The sequence below is a fragment of the Coturnix japonica genome, chromosome 3 (assembly GCF_001577835.2).
Source record: "Coturnix japonica isolate 7356 chromosome 3, Coturnix japonica 2.1, whole genome shotgun sequence".
In the NCBI taxonomy this organism is placed as follows: Eukaryota; Metazoa; Chordata; class Aves; order Galliformes; family Phasianidae; genus Coturnix; species Coturnix japonica.
The window spans coordinates 56,075,073-56,100,292 of NC_029518.1; positions in this window are offsets into that span (position 1 = coordinate 56,075,073).

A 25,220-nucleotide genomic window follows, 5' to 3' on the forward strand; every position below is an offset into this window, starting at 1 on the left:
TGTCAAAACTGTGAGTAAAAATGCCTTTGTATTATTATTAATAAATGCATGCTTACAACACAGACAACAAAAGATAAACACATGTCCTCCTGAACGCTTAAAGGCAGAGAAGAATCGCTATTCTCTCCACAGCCTCATGTGGTAAAGGAGCCAGATCATTCCAGCTCATGTTATTGCATTCCTTGGGAACATTCTTGTACAATACTGCATTGCTTCCCCAGTGCAAAATGATAAGGATTGTAACTCCTTGACTTGGTCTGGTAAACATTTGTGTGAGTAGGTTCAACTTCTTAAGTGAGTAAATGCACACTGACATAAAAACGGACTGCAGAGGCTAGCTCTGGACAGGGGAAGGAAAAGGCAAGCATAGATGTGTCCCTCAATTGCTCTTTTCTCAGCTGATTCAGGTTCCCAAGGGCAAGCTTGTTGTGTTATCCTTTCCAGTGACTGTGCACTTTTAAAGGATAAAGAACTATTTTAAGTTCTCATTTATATAGCATGCTATAAAATAAGGCCCAAGTTGGATGAACAGGGGCTCTGTTTTTTAACAACACTGACTTAGAGAGTTGCACATCAGCCATCTCTCCTGTAGAGCCAGACAGATTTACAGTGCCTGGAAGTGTTTGCCAACAAAGATGTTATTGTAACTCCAGTGCCTGTTCAGGGAAGTTTATGAGGTAGAGTTAGAAACTGTTCATATTGTCTTCCTGCACTTGATGTATAGGAGAGACAATATGCCAAATGTATTGCAGAGTTAAAAGCAAAGCTACTGCAAAGTTGGGATTCTATCTAACATCAAGTACCCTGCTGTCTGGTTTGCTGCCTCCACCATTCACCTGGAAAAGAACAGCCATATTTAAGCCTCCTTGAGTGACTGTGGGAAACTCACTTATCCTTTCTGTGTTTCTGCTTGCACAAGTGATAAATAGGGGTAATGTTCATTATCTGGCTCAAATGATTTTGCATCTGTTCAACTCTTTATAAGAAAGTTGTCTGGTCTTACAACAGACTTTTCTCCCTCAGGTGTCATCAAAGATGTGTCTTTAAATGATGGGTCATTTCTATAAGTGGCCGAAACTAACACTGAGATTCACAGCAACTGAACTATTGTCTGGTTGTTTTCCTTTCTCAAATATGCTAGTACTACTTTTATTCCTCATATTGACCTTTTGCTTATTCTAAGCATCAACCAACTGCTAATTGTTACTTGAGGCAGCTTATAGATTTTCATTTGAAGACAATTCCATTTGTTAGTGGAGAACAGAAAATAGCTCTGCTTCTTCTACTTGTAATGTTGGGAGGTTGCATAAGCTTCATATGTGTTTGAATATCTAAAATGCACCTTACTAAATCCTGAATCCCTGTGGGTCTCATGGAGAAAATTAACTGCCTTTTTCATTAGTGAGAATTTAAATAATTTTATCCTTTTTACATTCTCCTGAAGCAGATTAAGTGGAGTGTGTAGAGAACAGGTACCTTGCTCAGGGACAATCTCCTGCCTCATTTCTTTGCAATGCTTGCGTTAAGCTTGTGCTCAAGAACCAATGTTTTCTTGTGAATACATCACTGACATTAGCTGCACATTCCTTGGATAGCTGCAAAGGATTCGACTGTCTAGACACAGCCAAATAAGAGCACAAAGCTTACTTTGAGCAAATTGCTAACAACTTCTGTTGGCCAACAATGGGCAGAAAGGTTCTCTGATCCCTTTAGCTGTGGTGCATGGGATTAAGTCCAGGCTCTACATGAACCATGAACTAAGTCACTGCAACATTTCCTTCTCCATCATTTCCATTCTGGGAAGAAAAATATGATCCAGAGAGGCTATAAAGAAATGTGGGAACACAGCCAGAGTAGTCGCTGCTAAATCTCTCATGTTGGTGTGGTCATTTTTTAATGGCCCAGGTGTAATATAAGGTTGAAGGGATATACAACAGGCAGATGGTACCTGGCCAATCACTCTTTTCTTAGAACAGTTCATTTTCTCTCACATTATTGTCCAATTCTATGTTTGGAATATTACTTTCTTTAGGCTGAAAACTCAGCATTGGCTATTTTTTTCTACTTCTGGTGAAAGAAGATTTTCTCTTTTTGTTGCATTTGTATTTATAAGTAAAATTTTGAGAGGAGTTGTCTTTTTGCTTACATCTTTAGTTTTAGGAAATGCTTGCCCAGAAAATTGCCTGTACACAAATTTACATTTAAGCATATGCTTGATTAGAAAGAATAAGAAAACTGTATGCATTTGAGGATAGCAGATAAGAAGGATATGATGAGAAGAGCTTTGTTCATTGTCACAAGAGATTTTTAGGCCAGAATGAAAACAGGATTAATTAGAGCACTATTTCTTGTGATGCTGTTTTGCTTTCTTTTGTTCATTAGAAACAAGCAGAATCAGAGATTAAAACTGATATATAGATATTTTTCAGTGTTGTGCATAGCAGATTAGATGTAACACTATTACAGTCTTACAGAAATTGATTGTTATGAATAACATGAAAGCATAGATTGTCACAGTACTTGCCATTAAAGACAACTAGAGAAGTTAACCTCCTGAAGTATGTAGATTTTCCATCAGTTTTGAATTATTTTTTTTTCTTTCTCATTTTTAAATGATCTTTGTACCAAGAAAAGACTTTCAGATTACCAATAATGATATTCCCAAGAAATCGCTGACATTAAAGTCACTGCATCATCCTAATTACATTGCAACCCACAATACAGATCTAAGTCATTGGAGTTACATAAAAAAAAAAAAAAAAAAAAAAAAAAAAAAAAAAAAAGCATGAGGCATTGCAAACCGTGTGTTTTGTACAAAAGGGGCATTTAACTCTTCAGCCCAATGCAAGGTTTTTATCCCAAAACATTTTGTGAGGAAATGATAGATCATAAATTCTTTGCACAAAAATATTTTAAGCAAGCAGGAACTAGAGCCAGCAAAATGAGTGCATCCATTCTCCTGTTGGGAAAACCCATTTGCAGTGCTTCACTACTAGTTCAGCACTATAGCATACATCGGCTGCTCCAGAAGTAATACCTCCTATGTTATTATGTTGAGAGATGGAAATTGGTGGTATGATAGTAGAAGTTGAACCTTCCCACCAGTATTCCATTATCTTTTGCTGCTCTCTGACACAATGGCATCTGACATGGAAATGTACATGAAGCAAAGGTGTGTCACTGAATTCATCCATACAGAAAAAGTAGTACCCCCTGGAATTCATCGTTGCTTGCTGAATGTTTGTGGATACCGTACAGTGGATGTGAGCACAGTGAGGCAATGGGTGGTGTGTTACATCAGTGGTAACTGCAATGTGAAAGATAGGAGATGTTCTGAAGGACACAAAATAGTTTTCTTACTCACAAATAAATCTAATAGATGGTTTTCTGGATTTATGCATGATGCTGTCATCAGCTGTCCCAGCCAAACTGTAGACTCAGCAGCACAAAAAATTTGCATTCCAATGTTATTGCAGGTATTATTTCAGGATACTGATAAAGAATCTGTGATGTGGAAACAAGTATTCAGGAGATTCTTCATATGCTCTAAAATGTATAAGCAAGTGTCTGAGACACAGGTAAGGATTTCTTGCACGTAAACTAGAGCTATCTGAAACAATACTTGTGTTTCAAATAATCAGATTTCCAAAATACTCTAAGCATTTGATGGCCCCTTTGCCCATTTTAAAAGCAGTTTACCCAGAAGCACAGGTGAGTCTAGAAGCAGATGTAAAAGATAGTCTATGAACATGCTCTTCACATTTATGCAGGTCTCAGTTGGGCTTGCAAGGAGTAAAATTTAATGTCACCAACAAGGAATGTTCCAGAAAGTTGTCACATTTAGCACAAAAATACCACATTCATCAATCATCTCTGTGAAACAAACAGGAATTTGACAAATGGCATGTTTGTATAAAGTGCCTGGAACTACTGCTATTTTAGGAGTCCTTGCTCTACTGTGAAAGTAAGAGCAGCCAAAGCTATTCCATTTCTTCCTGTAGTAAAACCACCTGCTGGGCTACAAGTCTTGCTGACAATGAAACTGAGTACTCAGTATGTGCCCATTCCCCTTGCTCTGCTGTAACACATGGTGCACATCACCCTCAGCAGCTCTGGAATGGAGTGAATAGGATTCCTCTGTCCACTTTAGCTGACTCTATGATCTCTGGAGGTCCCTTCTAACCCCTACGAAACCGTGATTCTGTGACTGCAAGGTAGGCTCCTATTTTCCAAAGGCTGCACAGACATTTCTCACTGACAGCATGATGAGAGATCTCTGTCCTCTATCTCACTTGGGGCTGAAGAACCAAGTCACTCAACAGTACTTTTGATTAGCATATTTTTGATTCATTCCTCCTTCCACTCTGGTATACTGGAAGGGCATCTGATTTTCTGAGTTTGCTGTGATTTTCTCACAAATTCTTTACTTTTACCTGATCTAGTGCAATATCCTTCAGTAATATTTATGGGTAAATACCCTGGGGGATGGAAGATTGGATGATGAGGATAAGTGCACTGAGGATTTTTTTGAGATAGACTCAGTTTCTTAGCTGTAAGTTCACTAGACAGTGTCATAAATGGAATACAAAAGAGGATAGCCTCAATGTAATAAATTAATACACCAACACTGGCTTTTGTCTTATTATTATACCTTAATGTCTGAAATTAGACAGGGTACTTTCATTTTAGCATCTTACCTACTTTCTCCTTCAATAACTGCTAGGTTATCAAAACCAACAAATACAGATTGGATTCTAACAATAGGTAAATAAAGTACCTATATTTCCTGTATTTTGTAATTCTAATTTCTTATTTTGAATTTTGTTGCAAATATTTGTAGGTTGATGGGTTTTTTAATATTGTTTTCTTTTTGCAATTTACTGTAAATAACGGTTTTTGTTACATTTTTTTTCTTTTCAGATAGGTCTTAATAGAATTATTCAGGTTTCATAGTGCTTTCAGAGATCTCATACAACCAGACTCTGACAAAACAGTGACCTTTGTATTCCAAAGTTCTCCGGTAGTGTCAGTATGACGATCTTCAGAAACTCTTGGTATAAGCAACAAATATTATCTTTGAACTCATTAACAGGAGGTTTTCCCTCTCTCTTATTCATCTTGCAAATTAAAGCAAAGAAGTTAACCTCAGCTGACCAACACCCATTGGCTGACGCACCTTTGAATTTCCACTGCATCTCAACCCACAGCTCCTGTGTTTTTGGCATGCTACATTTTCCATTGCTCTGTAAGTCCAAGAAATATTAGAAAATATGTAAATAGAGGGATTTTCTAAGGATCTCTTTATTTTAATTAACATGGGAAATACACTGCTCCAAACAAAATTGTACATATTTCTCTGTTTTGGTATTCTTAAGCTTTTCTACTGCCAGAAGAAATTCTTCACTTTCCACATCTTTCCATTATCTATCCTTACTGTGACTGTCCAAATACCTGATTCTTTGCCTGGTTCTTCAATCAATTTGATAGAATTTGATAGAAGCATTTTTCTTGTGGAAAAGGGAAACGCATTTCCTCTTCCTATCTCATATCCGTATTTCTTAGGCCCATGTATCCCTGAGTTCACCTCTTCAGCCTTACTGTTTTCAAAGGGATCTGCCAGCACTCCTTTCTTTAGTTCTCTCTCTGAAGAAATGTGAATGATGTAGACCCCAATGCGTCATAGAAGAGCTTTCCCCTAAGCTTCAGTTACTATTGTTTTGTCTAACCAACTCTATTCACAAGATAATAACACTTAATGAGTCCCTCTCTCTCTCTCTCTCTCTCTTCTTCCCACAGGCAGACTTGTAGACGCCGCCACTCTTCTGCTTTTAGCGTTAGGAGTAGGAAGCAGTCACTACCAAAGCACGTATACATTGCAGACTATGATTGCATCACATGAAAACAGATCTGAGTTACCTTTATGGTTGGCCCACCACTACCTTGCTGAGTTACCTGGAACCATTCTGTCAGCCCCACAAAACTGAGTGCTATCTGGAGCTACAGCCTCCTGCATCTTCATTTCCATCTGCATCTGGGTTCCCCCAAGTATATTCTCACAGGTATCTCACCAGTAGACCTCTTGACATATTGTAAATATTTTGAAAGGCTGTCAGATATCCAGATAATACCAACAGTTCATAAAATCAAGCTGGAACATTTTTTATTGAGGATGTTTCTATGCAGACTCAGGAAAAAATAGGCTTCTGCTGTGACTGGTAGAAGGCATTATGTTACAAGAAAGTATTTTCTGAAAAGAGATATTTTGGCCGAGTTTTTACTGTTACTATCATCTCAACATAGCACCAAAATGGTCTTAGCAGGCTTACAGCTATACTCCCCCAACAACTTTTGGTGTCAGGGTAGCATAGCCAAGTGCATATTTACTAAGCAGAGAAGAGCTCTGTGCCTGTGCTGAGGCACTCCATATGATGAAACACTAGTAATCCATTCCAACTAAGATTTGTCTGCCTGGGGTCTTCCTGCTGCACTGTTTTCTTCCCTACATAGCAGATATAAATATGCTCACAGACAGGCAAGAGTATCCCGTCTGGACATTTGAATGTCTTCTCCCAGAAGAGCCCTCATTTTCTGCTCATGTCATGGGTTTCTCACCTCAGTTGTTAAATGGTGAGCAACTGCCTTCCTCTATCTTTCCTTCCTTGTTTTTCCACATCTGGCCAAGGCCTCTGAGGGACTCTTCCTTCCTGGTTGTAGACAAGAAGGCTTGTGGATGCAGCTGCTTCCCAACAGATGGCAGACAAATGATGAGCCTTCCCAATCCTGAAAGTTTACTGTGCACTGTAGTCTATTCTCCTTACTGTATTTCCTAATGAATGTTAAATTGTTTGGATTTTGTAAAAAAATCATTGGTTTTTTTTGTTTGTTTGTTTTGTTTTGTTGGGTTTTTTTGTTTTTTTTGTTTTGTTTTGTTTTGTTTTGTTTTTGGAGTGGGGGGAGGTGAGGGGTGTAGGGCAGTAGGGTGGGAAGGAATCATAGTTGCATTACCTCTGTCTGCTTGGACTGAGGGAGTGTTTGTGAATTAATGAGATCCATTACTTGAAAATTATATCCATAAACATGAAAGCAGTGGCCTGCTCTTACAAATGTGAGGTTGATCTGCAGGTGCAAGTTGCAGTCTGGGAAATTCAGCTCCAGATTTTGAAGGCTGAATGTCATCTTTGGTATATCTTACTTTTATAGCTGTATCCCATTGTACCAAGATTAACTATTGGTTAACTTTTCAAAATCAACCAAATGAAGTTATGTAACTTTCTCTTACATATCAGACCTACACAGCAGTTTTAATTAAGTTTTTTAGAAGTATCAGAATTTTTTTTAGATCAAGATCTTAGCTGTAAAGTATCTGAAGAAACAGTTGTTAAGTTTTCATTACACATTTCTTGATAACATTCATTATATTAGCATTGAGCTGCTGAAGTTGCTGTCTTGCTGAACAGAAGTTCTTCTGTTGCTTTTTATGATCCGTAATTTCTTTATGAATAAAATATAGGTCCTTAGTGTGTTTAACACATTAAGTTCAACCTCTGCAAAAACTGATCGATCTGTTATTTGATACAAAGCAGAAAGGCTGACAATGTGTAAAGAGTGCCTAAAGCAACTTGTTCTGCAACAAATTCAGCTGCACAAATGTGATTCAGTGCCTTTTACTCTCTTTAAAAGTAATTGTCCAGAATAGCTGACTCAATAAGCATATAAAGTGCTGCACAAAGATCTCACCTACGTCATTTGTTGTACTTTCTGCAAACAATTCTTGAATTGTTCCTGCAGGGCAAACCCCTGCCCATAAGACAATGCCCAACTCCCCATTGAAAGCACTGAGATCTCTTTTTTTTAACTCCAGTTTTATGTGAAGCATGTGATCATCCCCACACAGAAATTAGTCCCCAAGAAGAGTCATTCTCCAACCATTGTTTTCACTATTTCCCAGGCATCTTTCTCTCCCACTACATTTTCAGGGATGGACCTCCCAGCTCTCCACTTGTTGGATTACCAGCCTCTGGGGCAATAACTTCAGTAATGGAAGGGTGGAAAGTTGTAAGAGAGTCTCAAGTGAAGTGCCAAGTGACACAAAATACTCTAAATCATATGAAACTGAAGCAATTTGTGACTTCATGGTCCCATACCACACATCCACCTTCAAGTATCTCTGCTCTTAGTAAAGAAATAGTAATAATGTAAACAACCCCTCCCAGTGTAATCAAATTATAAGTAAGAGATACAAAATCAAGGAATAAACCTGACACTGCAAAAAAATTACAATTGCAGTTACTTCTATTCCTACGGAACAAAAATAATAAAGATTGGAAATGTCACATTTGTGTGACATGTATTGGACAACTATTTAGTGTACCTAGCAGGGCTGCCTTGATTTACAATAAATAAAAGCTTTATCTATTACAAAAGTCCTTTCTCTATCTAGCTTTAAATGAAATAGACTGCAACTTACTGTACACAGCCAAATTACTTTCAAAAGTGCAGGGAAAAAATTATGTGGGAGCACTTAGGACAATTCTGTTTCACAACAATTCTAGATGGATGACTAGCATATTGCAAAAACAATCTAGTTTTCTTACAGGTAAGAACATGTCTACAGTCCAAACCAATGTTTTCGTGAAGAGTTGCTTTTTATTTTTTTATTTTTTTAATTATTATTGTTATTTTTTATTTTTGCAAATGTAGAAAACCCTCAAGATTTGAAATGCTTCCAACTAAAAGCAATCATCTTCTAAATGCTCTTTTTTTAGCATGCCAAGTCCATACCACTCTTCAAAGTTCTTTACCAGTATGCACTATCAAAGAATAACACATAACTATATGCAACGTCTGCCTTGAAAAACATGTCAATATTGCATTTTAAATGCAAAAATATAACTTGATGCCACTGTGGGAGTTATTAAAATCTTCTACATAAGGATGAAATTGTATCTTATTTCAAGATGCACTCCAACTCTTTCGAGTAAAAACTGAAAATAGGGCTGTGTGAATTCTTCAGTAAATCAGTTGTTTCCTAAGTAAAGCTAACATTACAGAAACAGGTTATATTTCAACAAAATAAAAGTGTTTTGATATTATTCATGGACATATTTTTAAGGAAAAGGGAGAAGTTATTATCTCTTCTTTGAGATAATATCCATATTCCATATCAGATATGGAGAGAAGTTTGCCAAGATATTACTCTTCACAGTTAATGGCAACATTTCTACTAGTACTATCATGGTAAAACATATCATGAGCTAGTATATCAAACCCATACAAAAATGAAAGACAACTTGTACATTCAATGTTGCACATTTTTTGAGGTTAGTATACTGACAACAGGGAAAAAAATATGAACCTAAACCTACTGTAAGAATAAATTACACAGATGAGAAAGTCACATGTTAATCTCATTACTGTCAAAGAATAATCAAAGAGAAGAGCATTAAATGTAAGATTTATATTTTCCTTAACCACTTCAAAAAGTTATATTGGATAAAATGTGGGATAGCCCAGACAGATATGAACAAAATGCATCCAGGTGTGTACCACAGGCCTGATCCAAGCTGGCCTAGACTGATATTCTGATATTACTGAATTCAGTGCTATTTTGATCTGATTCACAGAAAAGAGACTTGCCATCCAAGTGCCACATCACCAGGTCTTTCCTGTGCTGCAGTGCCAAACAGTCCTCCCTCTGCTGCAGGCTGTCTCCAGTCTTTTGTGCCATGTTTCTGGTTGTTCCTGTTGTAGCAGTCCTAGGAAGGAACAGAAAAGCAGATGGAAAACTAAAAACAAAATAGACACTTAGAAGAACCTTCACTGTGGGGAGGCAAGGGTGAGGAGAGAGGGAGAGCAAACAAGAGGGAGAGAGAGAAAGAGAGAACAACTGGGAGAGATCAGGCAAAATTTATTGCCAGGATGTGTGAGTAAATGACATCAGACATTTGTGAAGGTTAAAGCAGTAAAAGCCAAATTTCTTTCAACCTTGAGAGAACCCACTAAGGGCTCTAAAGCGGAGTGAAAGGAAGGGCAATCTGTCTAGTATGCATGCTTGATGTATGTGTGTCCTGAACACTGTCTGTGCATGTGCCTTCAAAACCACAGTGCTTCAGTACACAAACTCTTCTTGTGCTGCAGAGTGTGTCACTTCTTGGATTGCCTCAGAAGAGAGTATTAGCTGTTTTTTCCAAAGATTTTTAAAAAGTTTTACACCTTCATTTGTCTGGAGACAATATTCATGCCAATGAAAGGAGCACATGGTTTTAGTGCTTATACATTCATATTTTGTCAAAATCTAAATGTGAAAATAACCACAAGTTGTGGCTAAACTGTCTTGGTGTCAAAAAGAAAAACTCCACTGAAAATCAGAGTCAAACCCCACAACACAGCATACTGTTTTTCCCAAAAATTATCTGCATTTTTTGCCTCTTATGCCCACTGCAGTGTTTCTACAATAATCTCTACCTCTGTAGTTTTCCAGTATATGTCATACAGTCATACATCAAAAAGGTGAGGCCTTTTTGATGGTCGTTGTGATAGATTACAAAGGACTGGCCTGTAGCGGGTGCTACTTGAATTTGAGAGTAAAATATATCAACAAATTTTAAAAATAATCAGTTTCCATGAAATTATGCAAATATAAATAGTGACCTCCTTCTATCATCAGTGGTAAAGAAACTGAATGACAGCACTTTTTTTTTTTTTTTTTTTTTTTTTTTCCTTGAAATGCTTGCTTCATTTGCTGGTATAAAACTTGGAGAAGTAATCTAAGAGAAGCTTTGGATTTATGCTCTGACAGAAGTCTAAATGGCACTGGATATTACTGTACAGACATAAGCATAGCCCCATGTTGGCTTATTTTGGTAGACTTCTTATTTTATATTCTACCTGTAGATAAGTTGGAAGTTATATTTCCATTCCAGGTCAGGCTTTTTACGTATTTTACCAGACCAAAACAATATACCCAAAATTTCTTAAGTACGTTATTCTGCCAAAGTACTATTTTAATAGAAAGTCTGGGATAAATTAATCAAGGTGCTTGAGACACATGAGGGCTCAGAAAAGGAAGCGGTTTCACCTACTGAAATTTTTACTAACATTTCTTTTGGCCCATGGTAACTGAAAAATATCTTGGCTGAGAAACTAGAAATTTGTTTTGATCTTTCATAGATGGTGATTTCTGTTTCCTTTGGGTTCTTTTGGAGTGCTTCATAGGGCAATTATTTCACTGCTAAAAGACATTTATGCAAATATTAAGAGTTCCTAAATCTGCATGTCTACTTTTATAGGGCTTATGAAATCCACAACAGTAGAATGCTGCCTTCCTAGAAATTTTGGAATTATCATCTTCCATACCTACTGAATTTTCAAAGGCATAACTTGTGTGTTATGAACAGGACAAACTTCAGAGAAGACTTCTGTAGATTTTAGTTGACCTATGATCAGCTCCATCTACAGTGATATCAGGTCCTCAGAGACCAGCTTGAAGAAAAAGCCATTACAGGTATTTTGCCTCCTTTTTTGTCTCTACAGGTGCTTAGAGTGCTCCTACATGTCTCTTTTATCTCTGATAGCAAATATATTCTTCACCACAAATCTAAACTGGTTCTGTAAACTATGCCACTCCCCATGCATGGCCAGAGGCAGGTCTCTATGTAGATTTACCTAGATGACATAAAGGAAAAAATAAAAACAGCTATAATGTTCTTCTCACTGGTTGGCAAAATGTCCTGGATTGGCCCTGAGGATGATCTCTTTAAGTGTATTTAGCAGTGTTTTAGTAGTTAAGAAAACTTTCCATGATGAGGTTTGAAGGTGATCTGAACTTTCATGAAATGTGATTTGTTATTCATATTGGCCCAAGGTCTAAGGAACGAAGCAATTTACTGGCAGCATTTTCTGTAGAACAAAATTAAGAAAATGCAGAGGTTCTCTAATGATTTATGAACAAAAAATGGTCAAAATTAGTACCAAACTGGTGAAAATACCATTCCATTTCTGAGATTTCTGTGCTGCTCCCAATTTCTTGGATTTACCATGTATTATATCTTTCTCAATCATAAGCTACAAAAATAAGGAAATAATATCCAAATGTATAACTCAGAAAGAATCCATGGAGGTTTGCAAAACTTGAAACCAGGCTGTCCAAAAGAAATAAGGAAGGTATGCAAAAAGTATTAAAGTATTAATATTTTACATGTAGACAGAACTATATTACATAGTACTGAACATTTTCTGAGAATAATTCAGTGTTACTGAAAAGTGTTACTAAAAGAAACAATGTTTAAAGTCCTTTTAAGGCTTTACGAGTGGGACAACCTCATGACACCAAATTTTCCTATTCCCAGTTCCCTCTCTTCTATTATCTCTGCTCCACCAGCTTTACTGTAGAAGTTCTTTTATGAAAGGGAAATATATTTTGAACAGTCACCCTTGCTTATCCTTAGTCACAAATCAGCGTGGTATATATGCAATTGTTGGCCCCATTTAATGCATCAGTAAGAAGACTAGAAGTCAAAAAATGATACCTTAAAAGCTGATGAGAAAATTCATATCAGTTAAACTAATGATGAGTTCAAAGACATCTGGGCATAATAGGGAGTGAAACACAATAACGAAACTAAGAATGCAGCAGAAGTGGCAGCTAGCTCAATAACAGGTAAGAATTGAAAAATAAAGAATTTAAAATAATGGAGAAAAGGAATTCTCAAAGATTTAATTCTAGAGGGCTGCTTAGGGTAAAGAAAACAAGAAAAACATTATTTTTTATGTTCATCCCCTTCACATTTAACATAACTGCCACGGTTTATAAATATGTAGCCTATTTACAAAGACTTTGTAGGCTTCACTGTTTTAACCTGCTCTGTAGAAAGGTCTACATTATGTGTTTCAGCAAACAAAATTATTGAGAAAATACTAGTGAGCAAAGGACTAGAACTGAAAAATATCAAAAAATATGAATGTTTAGATACCTCAGGGGCAACTCTGACACTTGTCCTTAAAATGCTTGTTCAGGAAGAAACAGTTTTCATCCTGCAAGTAATTATGAGGACTGGTCATCGTCTAATGGAAATTTTCTTAGTAAAAAATCCTTCACCTTGTAATTTCTCTTTATGCAACTATGAGTTGTTTTGCTTGTTTGTTTGTTTGTTTGTTTTACATCAAACAAGTCCATCACCTTTCCCATAACTAAAAGGGAAATTCAAACAAAGACTGCTTGCAAGTTCATTATTTGGCTCAGTTATTTGCCAGATGTGAGTGACTCTGTCTTTTGGCTAGCCTGCATACTCTAATGCAATATTAATTCCAATAAAAAATTAAGTGGGGTTCAAGTGCAGACCTGGAGCTAAGAGAAACATCTGATGAAATAAAGAGAATTTCTGGATTTTTTTCCACTCTTGATCTGAATTATATATGCCAAAAGCAAATAATGAGTTTAATATTCTGTTAGAAATATGAAAAAAAAAAAAAAAGTCAACTATATTTCAATCCAGTTGAACATTTAAGGTGCAAAAAGGTGTAGGAAAGCTTTGTGAAAGCCGTGGTTGAAATGGATGTTTTTAGCAGGAATAAAACACACAAAAGTTATTACTTATATTTCAAAGCAGCTTTGATTAGCCATTAAAAAAATAAGCTTAGCAATTATTACAAACATGAATGTGTTAAATGTCTTTAGAAGGAACTAAGCAATTGTCATATTACGGCTTTTTGATACACACTTCCAATTTGGCAATATTCTTTTTGCTTAGAAATCGAGCTGTTGTACCAAGAAATTAATCCAGGTCTACAAACATGCTGTTCGGAATTTAAACTTCTGCATGTTGTGGTTAGCCTTTATCTTCCCCAGAGAAACATAGATTACCCCAGCCTCCTCACTCTTGCCTCAAGTTGCTTCCCTTTGAAAGGTACCAGTCCTGGGGCAACCAAGACCATCCTTAATTTCCTTTGAGCAGCAACTAGAGAAGTCTTCCAGAATAAATGCTCTAAAAAGGAAATAATTATTTTCATGTAAAAAGTATTCAGCAAAGAAGGGTTTGGTTTCTATTTGTGTTTATCCTTAAGCTAAATGTAAGGAGGCATACAGAAGATAATTAAGACATTTTCCAAGGCATAGGAAATGTGAGAATTTGCTGCCTAGAATTCTAGTTACATTCATTTTCCTTCTTGTTAATGAAGAAATCCCATTAACAAAAAGAGTTGAGGGTAAAATCAACACCCTCAAATGTTGCCTTCATGCTCCTACTACTTTGCTGGAAAGACACCCTCCTGCTAGTTCTCCCACCTGCTTGAGTCTATGCTCCTGAAGGATGGACTGTTCAGTGAATTAAGAATTGGTTGGCTGGAAGCAGACAAAGGGTTGTGATCAATGGTTCTGTGTCAGGCTGGAGGCTGGTCACAGGCTGTGTCTCTCAGTGGTCAGTCTTGCATCCAGTGGTCTTCAACATCTTCATCAATAACACAGACGATGGCACTGAGTGCACCCTCAGCAAGTTTTCAGATGATACCAAGCTGAGCAGTGCAGTCGATACATTGGAGGGAAGGAAAGCCATCCAGAGGGATCTGGACAGGCTAGGGAAGTGGGTCCATGAGAACCTAATGAAATTCAACAAGGCCAAATGCAGGGGGCTGCACTTGGGCTGAGGCAATCCCAGGTGTTTATACAGACTGGAAGAACTCCTCGAGAGCAGCCCTGCAAAAAGGACTTGGGGATTCTGTTAGACAAGAAGCTGGACATGAGCCAGCAGTGTGTGCTTGCAGCCTTGAAGGCCAACTGTATTTTGGGCTACATAAAAGAGGAGTGGCAAGCAGGAAGAGGGAGGTGATTGTCCTCCTTTACTCAGCTCTTATGAGGTCCCATCTGGAGTACTGCATCCAGGCCTGGGGCCCCCAGCACAACAAAGACATGGAACTCTTGGAGCAGGTCCAGAGGAAGACCCCTAAAATGATCAGAGGGCTGTAGCACCTCTCCTAGGTGCTCTTCACCATGAGGAAAGGTTGAAGGAACTGGGCTTGTTTATCTTGCAGAAGAGAAGACTCTGGGGAGATCTCATTGTGGCTTTCCAGTACTTGAAGGAAGCACATGAACAGGAAGAGGTACAACTGTTTACAAGGGTGGATAGTGATAAGACAAGGGGAAAAGGTTTTAAACTGAGATGGGGGAAGTTTAGGTTAGATATTAGGAGGAAGGTTTTCACATAGAGGATGGTGACACATTGCAATAGGTTGGCCAAGGATGTTGTATATGCCCCATCCCTGGAGGCATTCAAGGCCAGGCTGGATGTGGCTCTGGGCAGTCTGCTCTAGTGGTTGGTGACCCTGCACATAGCAATGGGGTTGAAACTAAATGAAATTTAAGGTCCTTTTCAGCCCAGGCTGAAATGATTCTATTATTCTCCTAGAATTACAGCTTTCAGCTCAAAGGCAAAAAAAATTGCTTTAGTCTCTGAATATCCTGCACAACAGGGATCTCTTAATCTAAACTCTCTTGTTCTTTTGGGGGAGTAGAAACAAAGTTGTCTAACCTGGTGGAGCTCAGCTAAAAATACAGATGTCCCAGCCCCTGGATATAGTTTAATTTTTAGGCTGTTGTACAAAAATTGGGCATCAACCAATTTCTTCTGGAGGGGTGCTTGCAACTAGTGATCTGAAATCCATGAGAAAATGTTGACATGCTCTCTGAGTAAATGGAGAATTAAGAATACTTTGTTAATAATTCCCAAATGAAGCTTAGTGGAAAATGATGACCAAATATACTTCTGGACATATACAATTCCAGAGAGCATGTATTCTGGTGCACTTCATAAGACAAAATGTGTGCATGTTATTTCAGATATTTTTATGCATAAGAATTTGATAGTGGGTTGACTGGGTCCATGCAGTTCATTGTTCTATTCTGAAAAAAAAAAAATCTAAGAGTGTCCAGAGAAGAGTCCAAGTGGAGCTCCTCAAGAATATTCACCCAGAATTCAACCATTTGTGCCTTATTAACTTCTTGAACCAGATGTCTTACCTACAATAATTCTCAATGTTTTCTTTCATGAATTTGACTAGTTGCCTCAAGAAATCATGTAAACTTTCAGCATCTGAATCTCCCTGTGATAAGGCATTCCACAGCCTAGCTGCATACTGACATAGATTAGGGCTGGCTTGTTTGGCCTTCTCTCTTTCAAACAAATTCTACTATGAGCATTCCTCTAAACAGTTGACTTGGCTGAAAAAAAAGTCTGAAGGCCAAGTACCTTCTTCTCCCACTGAAGTGCAAAATATTTTAATTCAATTCAAGGTATTTTTCTGGAGTATCAGTACAGTATTGTGCCAGGACTGAAGTCTCAGAAATAGGTTACTTATAAGATCATCTCACCTCTGACTTTTGCAGACTTATCTATTTGTTCCTTCATATAGACTGCATTAATCTTTGCTAATATTTCCACTGGTTTTTAAATTATTATTAACAATATTCTTTTATCAACAGAAATAGCATGTATTAATGACAAACACAAAAGGATGAATAAGAAAGTTTACATTTTAAAAATCCAGTCAGACTAAGATGAAGGAAGGCTTTAGGATACTGAAGTCCAATTTTCTTTAGTGGGAAATAAAAACTCCGTTCATATCTTGGACAAGAGAGCAAAAGGAAGTTATGAACTCTCATGTTACTTCTTTTTCTAGAAAAGGAAGAAAAAACATTGCTGGTAGTTTGGATCTTTAAATTACATTCAGTGCTGAAAAACCAAAAGACTGAAAGAAAACAAAACTTACTTGTATTGTAAACATTTTGCCTTTTCCATCTGTTATCTGTTTTTTTAACCTGTGTGCCAACCACCCATCTGTGTGATTATAACACACAGGTCATTTTGTCGCCATTGTGAATGCAATTACCAATGCAGTGTTACAGATAGGTAAGGGAGATAAACAGAAGAAGCAAATAAACATCCTTCAGTGTGATAAATGCAATTTATAATTAAAATGGACAGGGAAAAGATTCTAAGCAGAGATTTAAAAAAATACACGTCCTGATGTTCAACTTGTTTCTAAATTTGGCTGTGAACCACTGATAAAATAGAATGAGTAAAGCCTTTGTAAAATAAATTATATATTATTACACAAAGAAATAGGAGCATGCAGTGCTGTAAGTATAAATTAGACAACCTGCGGCTGACTTTTGCATCATATAAACATACTAGTCATTCCAACACTAAAAACAGAGCCAGAAATTCTGTAACCAGTGTTCCTTGTCCAGATCTTAGTGACTCCCAAAGTGTCTTGGTATAAAGGACCCGTATGGAACTACTCATGTGGATAAAGCATACTGCCAGAATGAGCTCTATATGTTCAGTAATAGATTAAGCAAGAAATGGAGAGTATAAATACATGAAGCGTGATTAAAGCTCAATGAATTGTTGGACTTTTCTATTGGATTTGCTGGCTTTTAGTCACAATGGGAAAGAAAGAATTGGTAATGTATGCCTAAAATTATACAATAATACATAGTAGCACATCATTATTAGTCATGGCATCGATACCTTGCACACAGTGAGCAAAGGTCTAGCAGAGAATTTCAGGTCTTCAATTTTAAAATTTTTGAGACAGGAAATTTTGCTCTAAAATTTTATGAAACTTCAAGGATGCTTCTATGCTGACAGTACACCAGGATTGCTTTTTCTCCATGCATAGTGTCCATACATGTTTAGGAAAATAACCAACTTACTCCCTCGTTTGTTTCAGTTGTTAGCAGCAGATGCTGCATTTTGTTATTTAATATAAGAATCCATATAGACTCAATTTATTTGTGAGTTATTGATGAGAAATAAACAAATAACACCATTTTGATGGAGTGTCATTCATTTTCTCCAATTGTTCAGCCAGCTTCTTTCTGGTTAAGTTCTATAGCTGTGATATTAACACACAAGTCATGAACATCTCTCCAAATTTTGCTAGTATGAACCAAGACAAATTAAGCCCACAAAATGAGCAGTTTTCATTTCTCTTCTTTATTGCACTGGATCGTAGTATAGACAGACAATTAAAAACATTTCTTTTCTTTATGCTTCTTGGTGCCTTGATTAAGGCTGTTCTCTACAGTTTGACATTCTAGTTAGTGTATGTCCTCTATCCTTTTCTCCTTTTGCAGTAAATTTAACAGCCTTCCCGTCAGTGAAAGCATGGGCCATTTACCTTGTGTATCTACTTCTCTGCTTAGAACATGGACAACATAGCTTTCCACAAATGACAGCTTCTACAGAAAGTAATATTTCTCTTTACCATACTTATATTCCTGGTACTTCCATCTAATAGAAAAGGGCAGCAACATCCAATGCAGTCCAGAAACTGGGAGATATCATAAAGCTTATTATTTCTAATGGTGCTACAGTTGAAAGATAACCTAAGAAATCTGCTATTATTTACAGAGCTACTTCACTGTTTAAGTCAGCCCAGGAATCATTCTTGCTCTTGAGAATCCAGTTGTCAGAATGTTCAGCTTTCCACTAGTCTTTCCAAGGCAAGTAATCTTCTTCAAACAAGTAATTTTGCATTCTTAGACATTTAGAAGAGAATACGATCATCTTTGAGCTCCACTGCATTCTTATACTTGGCATCTATGTGAATTACAGAGTTTCACACTGTCTTCTATAGCACTGACATGTGATAAATGCACAGTGTGCAGCTCCAATGCTTTCAGTTCACGTATGGTTTGCTATGTTGTGTATATTTTAAAGGTCATTCCAAGAAAATGTCATATGAGTGGAATGACTAGTTGATCTCCCAGCAACTTTGGGTTGCTTGAGGAAAAAAAAAGGTATAATTTCAGTACAGAGAACTTTTCATTTGCATACATTCAGCAAATCAGGAAAATTGACAAATGAATCAAATCAATGAAACAGCCTGTGCTATGCCCTTGTGAAGCAATACGCAAGAGTTGTTCAGGTTTAAATGCAGCTCTGACTATATAGTCACCACATATCAATATCTCAGAGATGCTTTTGCACTGTAATATGTATTGTGTTTAATAACCCATGTTTTATAGAAAATGTTATGGAAACCGTTGGACACTGGCAGCATAAATAAGCAGAAATACAACTACTTTATTTTATAATATACGTTGACTGAGTCCTTTGTATCAAATCAAATAACTTTGGTTATTTTATTATAGAATTAAAAAATAATGTTTAGCCAGTCTCAGTATTTTGCTGAATCATCAAAATCCACATTTGATGAATATGGCTGACCAGATGGACATGCATTCTGGCAGACAGAACCAAAAAAAATATTTGAATACAGTTTTTTTGCTGACCCAAGTTTTTACTTCTGCTCACCTGCAGGCATGTACATGGAAAAATTGCTGCTGAAATCCTAAACCTAGCATTTTCCTTTCAGCCAGAAATGTCCTACATGTAAAAAAATACAATTCTTAAGTCCGATACTATTTAAACTCTATAAAATGCTTTATATATTCAAGAATAGGACTGAAAAAGCTTCTGTAATTGGGTTTAATAGTTTTTGAATCTTTTCTTAAGATATTTCACCCTTGTTAAAATTAGTCCCAGAACGAGGCTGGCACTTTCACTCAAAATTAGGAATGGAAGTGCCAGGTAAATTTAAGAGACATTCACTTTTAAAATTATGGTATAGTCACATATTTTTCAAACTATTGCATACTAAACCTTGTTATACTGAAGAGATTAGCCACAGACAATCACGAGCACACAACCTACATAAATGTAAGTAAACACCATGCTGATCTTAAGCTAATAAGCCTCACTATGCAAAAAAATGTATTACCTGAGAACTAGGCTACCCTGAATAGCTTCTATACAGATGTATGGTTCAGTGTCAGTCTTCTGGATAAGCTACAGACAATAGAAGACTGTACAGTCCAAAGGGGAATACAGTATAAATAATGCTGGACAGACAGACAGTTCAATAGGCTATATGTTGCAAAAACAGCTCTACTCTTTCAGGGAGCCAATGGCTCCAAACATCACAGTGGTTCTGAAGTGGGTTTCATACACTAGGTCTGGAATAAATGCCAGTGGAGTCTGATGATGTTTGTCCCTTCACAGTGAGAGAAACACCTCCAGAAGCATCAGCATTGTACCGATGAGAGACTTGAGTAGCACCAGGTTATCCTTACATTGTCTCAGCTCTGAAACATACATGACTTAATACTTAGTATGACATGGACTTGGATGAGAGTGGTGGAAAACCAGAATATAAAATTCTGAATGATAACCAGTGGGTGGGCAGGGAACCTGGATGAGCTGGTTTCCATCTAATTTGCATCACTTCAAATCTACATCTGCATTCATTCCCTTAATATCTCCTAATACTGAGTTCCCATCCAGAAGTTTAAGGAGTTGGATGCTGAACAGACTGGGAAATTATTGCAAACAGAATTTGCAAAAGTAATCAGGCAAATGTTTAAGGAAAAAAGTGAGTCTGCTTACATCCTCTCCTGTTCAAGCAAATAATTTTACTGTCAGATATTTTCAAAAAGAAAAGCTGGATTACAGGCCAGCAGCCATTAGCTGCATGCAGAATGCAGTTTCTGAAACAGAACTTCAATCTAAGCATAGACCCTAGCCAGCCAGGATGGAAGTATTCTGTACAGTCTATTTCTTCCACCTCAGATAATAAAAACAGCTCAAACTTCTGTCTTTGAATACAGGACAGTCACAATATACTAACTGCAACTAATCTGCAGGCCAATAATTATTCAGAACAAAGAGTTCTGAATAATTGGTAACAAAAGAGTTACCAAAATACACATATTTGAGAAAGTTCCCATTTGTAGCTTTTAAACTGGAAAAAACATAGGTTAGAAAATACATCATGCTGTACAATCACATAAACTTGGATGTGAGTTTCTTTTTTTCTTCTTTTAAAGAGAGACAGAGACATTCAATAGAACATGCTGTAAGTGAGATTTCAAGAGAATGGGTGCAAGGCCTGTTCCCAGGTGTATTACTTTCAGGATAAGTCACATATATTATAATGTGTGTATATATATATATTTATATGTGGAAAAGACATCATTCAAGATTCCTAGCCAGTTATAATCTTTGTTCTGGAATGGGGAAAATTGAAAGAGTGGAAATATAACCATATTTGTTGGGCAAAGCACATAATGAATGGTGGAATAAACAGAATGATGGGCAGAGTGATCCAAAAAATAAGGCTGTGAGTTAAAAAAAGGAGATTTATATTCTAGACTTGACTCTGTCACTGACCTGAGTTAGGCTTTACTTTCTAGTTCTTTGCTTTTCTGTATCCCTCATGTGTCTTGCTTATATAAATTATAACATTGGCATAGCAACTTTTTCTTAAACTCTGATCAACTCTTGGGGTGTTGACCTCTTCACCTAGATCTGAGTAGACAACATAGGTAGGAAGAGCTTCTGCAGATGTGAGAATAAGAGCTTAGGGGGAGAAATTAAGAGCCAATTCTAGCAAACAAGACTGAGCAGTTTCCAATACAACTCCAAGCCTCTAGCTGCAAATGCAACCCTCCTATTCATCTCCATCATGCAGGGAGTTCTGTCTGCTTGAATAAATTTAGAGATTTGACTTGAAAAAGATAGGGGTTTTTCTCATATTCAGGAACATTTCTAGTGAGGGCCTGATACTGTTACTATTTACAACCAAAACAATGTTTTTGATGACATGAGCCAAGGTCAGTGTGTTAAAATCATACCCCAGCACAAAACATCAAACCTTTGAAAGCCTCATACCTGACAGGCTGGAATTTTTTTCTACTTTACTATGCAGAGCTTAGGGGTTACATCAAATTAGGTTCTTGCAGTACTGGGAGTCTAGAAGCAAAGTTAATAGTGAAGATGGCTGATTCTAGCACTGTATCCACATTTATCAATAAACATGTTGCACATAAAGCTAAATGTACAATTCAATCTCAGTGTTAAAATAACACATAGCATTTTTATAAAGCTCGAAATAACTGATTTTCAGTAATATTTTAACAGTTAAGCATGTGGTTTTTTGGATGCTTTCTTTGAGTAGAAAGGGCTGTTATATTCTGACACCAAGTTCAATTTTTTCCTTTCTGTTAATTTCATTTTTACTGATTGAGGAGGTGGTTGGTTTTTTTTCTATTTTTAGTTGCCTTGACTCATACTTGAATTTACTAAATTACTCTTCCAAAACCCTCCCAGGGACAGTCCTTTGAATTAATGGATAAAACTAAACTCACTCCCCTTCTGCAACTAAATTAGTATATTACATGTAATTATTTATGATTCATTCAGATTGGCTTCCCGTGACTGCATAAATCACACAGAGTCAGAACATTGTGGCATCATCTCTGATGCCACATCTCCTTCTTTTTCCAGTCATAGTACTCCTTAAACTGAGGGAAAAAAGTCAGTTCCCCTCAGGAAGGAGCAGTTACTGAACCAACATGAGAAGTTTAGGGTTCAGTATGACAGAAGGAAAGCATGTATTTCCAGTGGGAAACCTAAGTCCTCAAAATTCCTGCTCATTTATTGCCCCACCCTGGAGAAGCCTAACATCCACAGGCGCCAGCTTTTCACATTAAAACTCCCCAGACTCCTGAAATTCTGCAGTCGGCATGTCCAGAAATGCCTTGCACAATGGCACCAAGTTAGCTCATGCCCAAGCACCCTCAGATCCAAGGAAGACAGCCTTCCTGCAACTGCACCTATCTTGCCCAAGGGACAGAGGTCATGAAGATTCCCAAAACACCTCTCTCTGAGAAGTGCAGAGGCAACTTAGCAGCTCCTTGGTCAGAGTTTTTACCCTAGATGTGGGAAAGGTGGGTTACGGGCTCTCCTATGCCTGAGGAGATCGAAACGCACACCCTGGCCACAAGGCTGGGGTTGCTCTGGGTGAAAGTGCTCCCCACCCTGTTCTTTGAAGCTCTTCCACCCAACAGGAACAAACCACAGGTTTGCGGCAGCCACAGGGAACATGAGTGAGCATGAATCTCTGAAGGGTTACGGCCCTCGTGGGAGCAGGCAAAGAGGTTTCGGTGCTGTTTCCCTCCCCTAAGGAGTTTCTGGGTATCATGTCCTAGGTCAAGCACATACACGATCTTTTCGGAACATGTATGGGAACGGGCATCCCCGGTGCTCCTCAGGAGGATGCCAAGGACGCTGGCAGTAGAATATTTCACCTGGCACTAGAGTCATGCCTCCCTGTCTGAAGCACTGGAGCCCCTGGGGGCTACGCCATCTTCTTCTGGGTGGCTGGCTCTCCCCAGGGCCTCCTGAAGGCTGTTTCTGAACAAATCCTCTTTCCAGAGAAGTCAGCAGTGCCAAACAACTGCCAAGTGCTGCACTTCCACTGCATACAATGCCCACTACACTTCGCCTTTAAGCTGCCCCATGGTCCCACATGTAGCTGCAGCCCTTCTGCCTAAGGCTGGTAGGTACTAGCAGCCCCGTGACAGCCCATTGCCAGAGACGGCACCAGTGCTGTTTGCCCTTATTTCACTTAGTCCAGGAGTTCTACCTTTGCAGCTTGCTCAAGCTATTTTCCATTTAACAAATGACTTAAGGAAGACGGTGAACTCAGTCTTCTTCTTTCTTTCAGGAGGTTTGAAGGCTGAGCTGCATATTTGTCTAATATCTGTATGGGTCTGTCTGCTTTTGCTAATGCTCACTGCTTTCCAAGGTAATTTTTGTGAAGTATCAGCAGGCTTTTGCACCCCAATTCATAGCAAGCTTTTTTCTTTGCCTTGATAGTTGGAAGTCTCCAGAGACTCTCCAGTTCCTAGCAGTGCAGTCAGATGTGATGCTGAAGAGCCCTTCAGTCTGGGCATTTTTTATGTGCGAGCTTGGATTCCTTGGCCCACATGTCAAACCTCTACTCCATTTCATAAGCTTCAGTCCTTTGGCTCACAAATTCAAAGTGTACTGTTGTTCAAAGATTAATTCTAGATCTGCACTGTGTTTCTTTGATTTTCTTAGGCATATTTCCAGTGGAAATAAAGCTTGCAACATCAGTCTGTCCGCTTGTCTGTGCCATTCACAGAGTACTTTGCCTCCTTTGGCTGATGTCAGATGAACCTGAAATCAGGATACTGCCTTGACAGGAGAGATGAGGCTTGAGCATTCACAAGCTCTCTCCAGCTGGTATTGCCAGCTGATTTCTGAGTGAAATTTGTGCATTTGCAATGCCAAAATGCTTTTCAGGAGCAGGTTAGAGATATAACACAATAACAATAATACAAGTTTTCATTAAACCTAGTGAACTGGAAGGCAAAAACAGGTAGGAAAGCAGCCCTCATGACTGTCTGTGTTCAGAGAACTAATTATTGTAGGGTAGTGACAGAAGTGGAGTTCATGTTTTGGAGGACAGACACTATACAAACTGGTTTATGACCGCATCTTGTACAGCTTACCTAGCAAGGACAAGGGTTGGACCTGGCTGGAGGCAATCGTTTATAGCTACTTCAAGGGTGGTTAGAGTTGCATTACTAATACCAGGGATCCATACTCACCCAGTAAATAACTATGTAAGACTGTGTAATTCATTTTGATCTGGAATTTAATAGGGGATATCTAACTTTAACCTCTTTTATCTCCAAAGAAGCTACAAGATTGTCTTACCAACTCTGGTACTTTCAGAGTACCAGAGTTATACTTACTTTGTTTTTCCTATGATTTGCAGTATTTATTTTTTTTAAGTGTCTTGTAGAAGCTGATTACACTATAATCACTTCCAAATACTCCCCCTGACAAGGATAAATCAGCCTATGCTGAGCTCTGGGCTGCTACAGCCAGATTGCTGCCAATATCAAAGCCTGTTTAAAAGTAGCTGGGGATCTCAGCTCTGCTCTGCAGATGCAGATGTTTAACATTTCACTTCCACAGCTTTATGCTAGCCTCCTCTACATGACTTAACCCAAACCTTTTCAATACCATACCTAATGATTCAACAATTGTTGAAATAAGGCTATACTTTGTGTATCTTCTCCTGGGCTGTCAGGTTGTGTTGGCAAGTGCAGTGAATTATGGTTCACCCTTCCTTTGGCAATCCTTCCTACTTGCAGGGATTTTCAGGGCTTTCAGCAACTCCAACAGCCTACAGCTCCTCTTAATTCTACTCCTAGTGACCGATGTTCTTGAGAAGCCACTCAGTGCCAAGGACCATAACCAGCCTGTTTCACTTTGTGTCTAATTTCTGGATGGTCAGCCTTATGAAACACTGTCCTTGCTGGACCTCATCCTCTCAGTTGAGAGGAT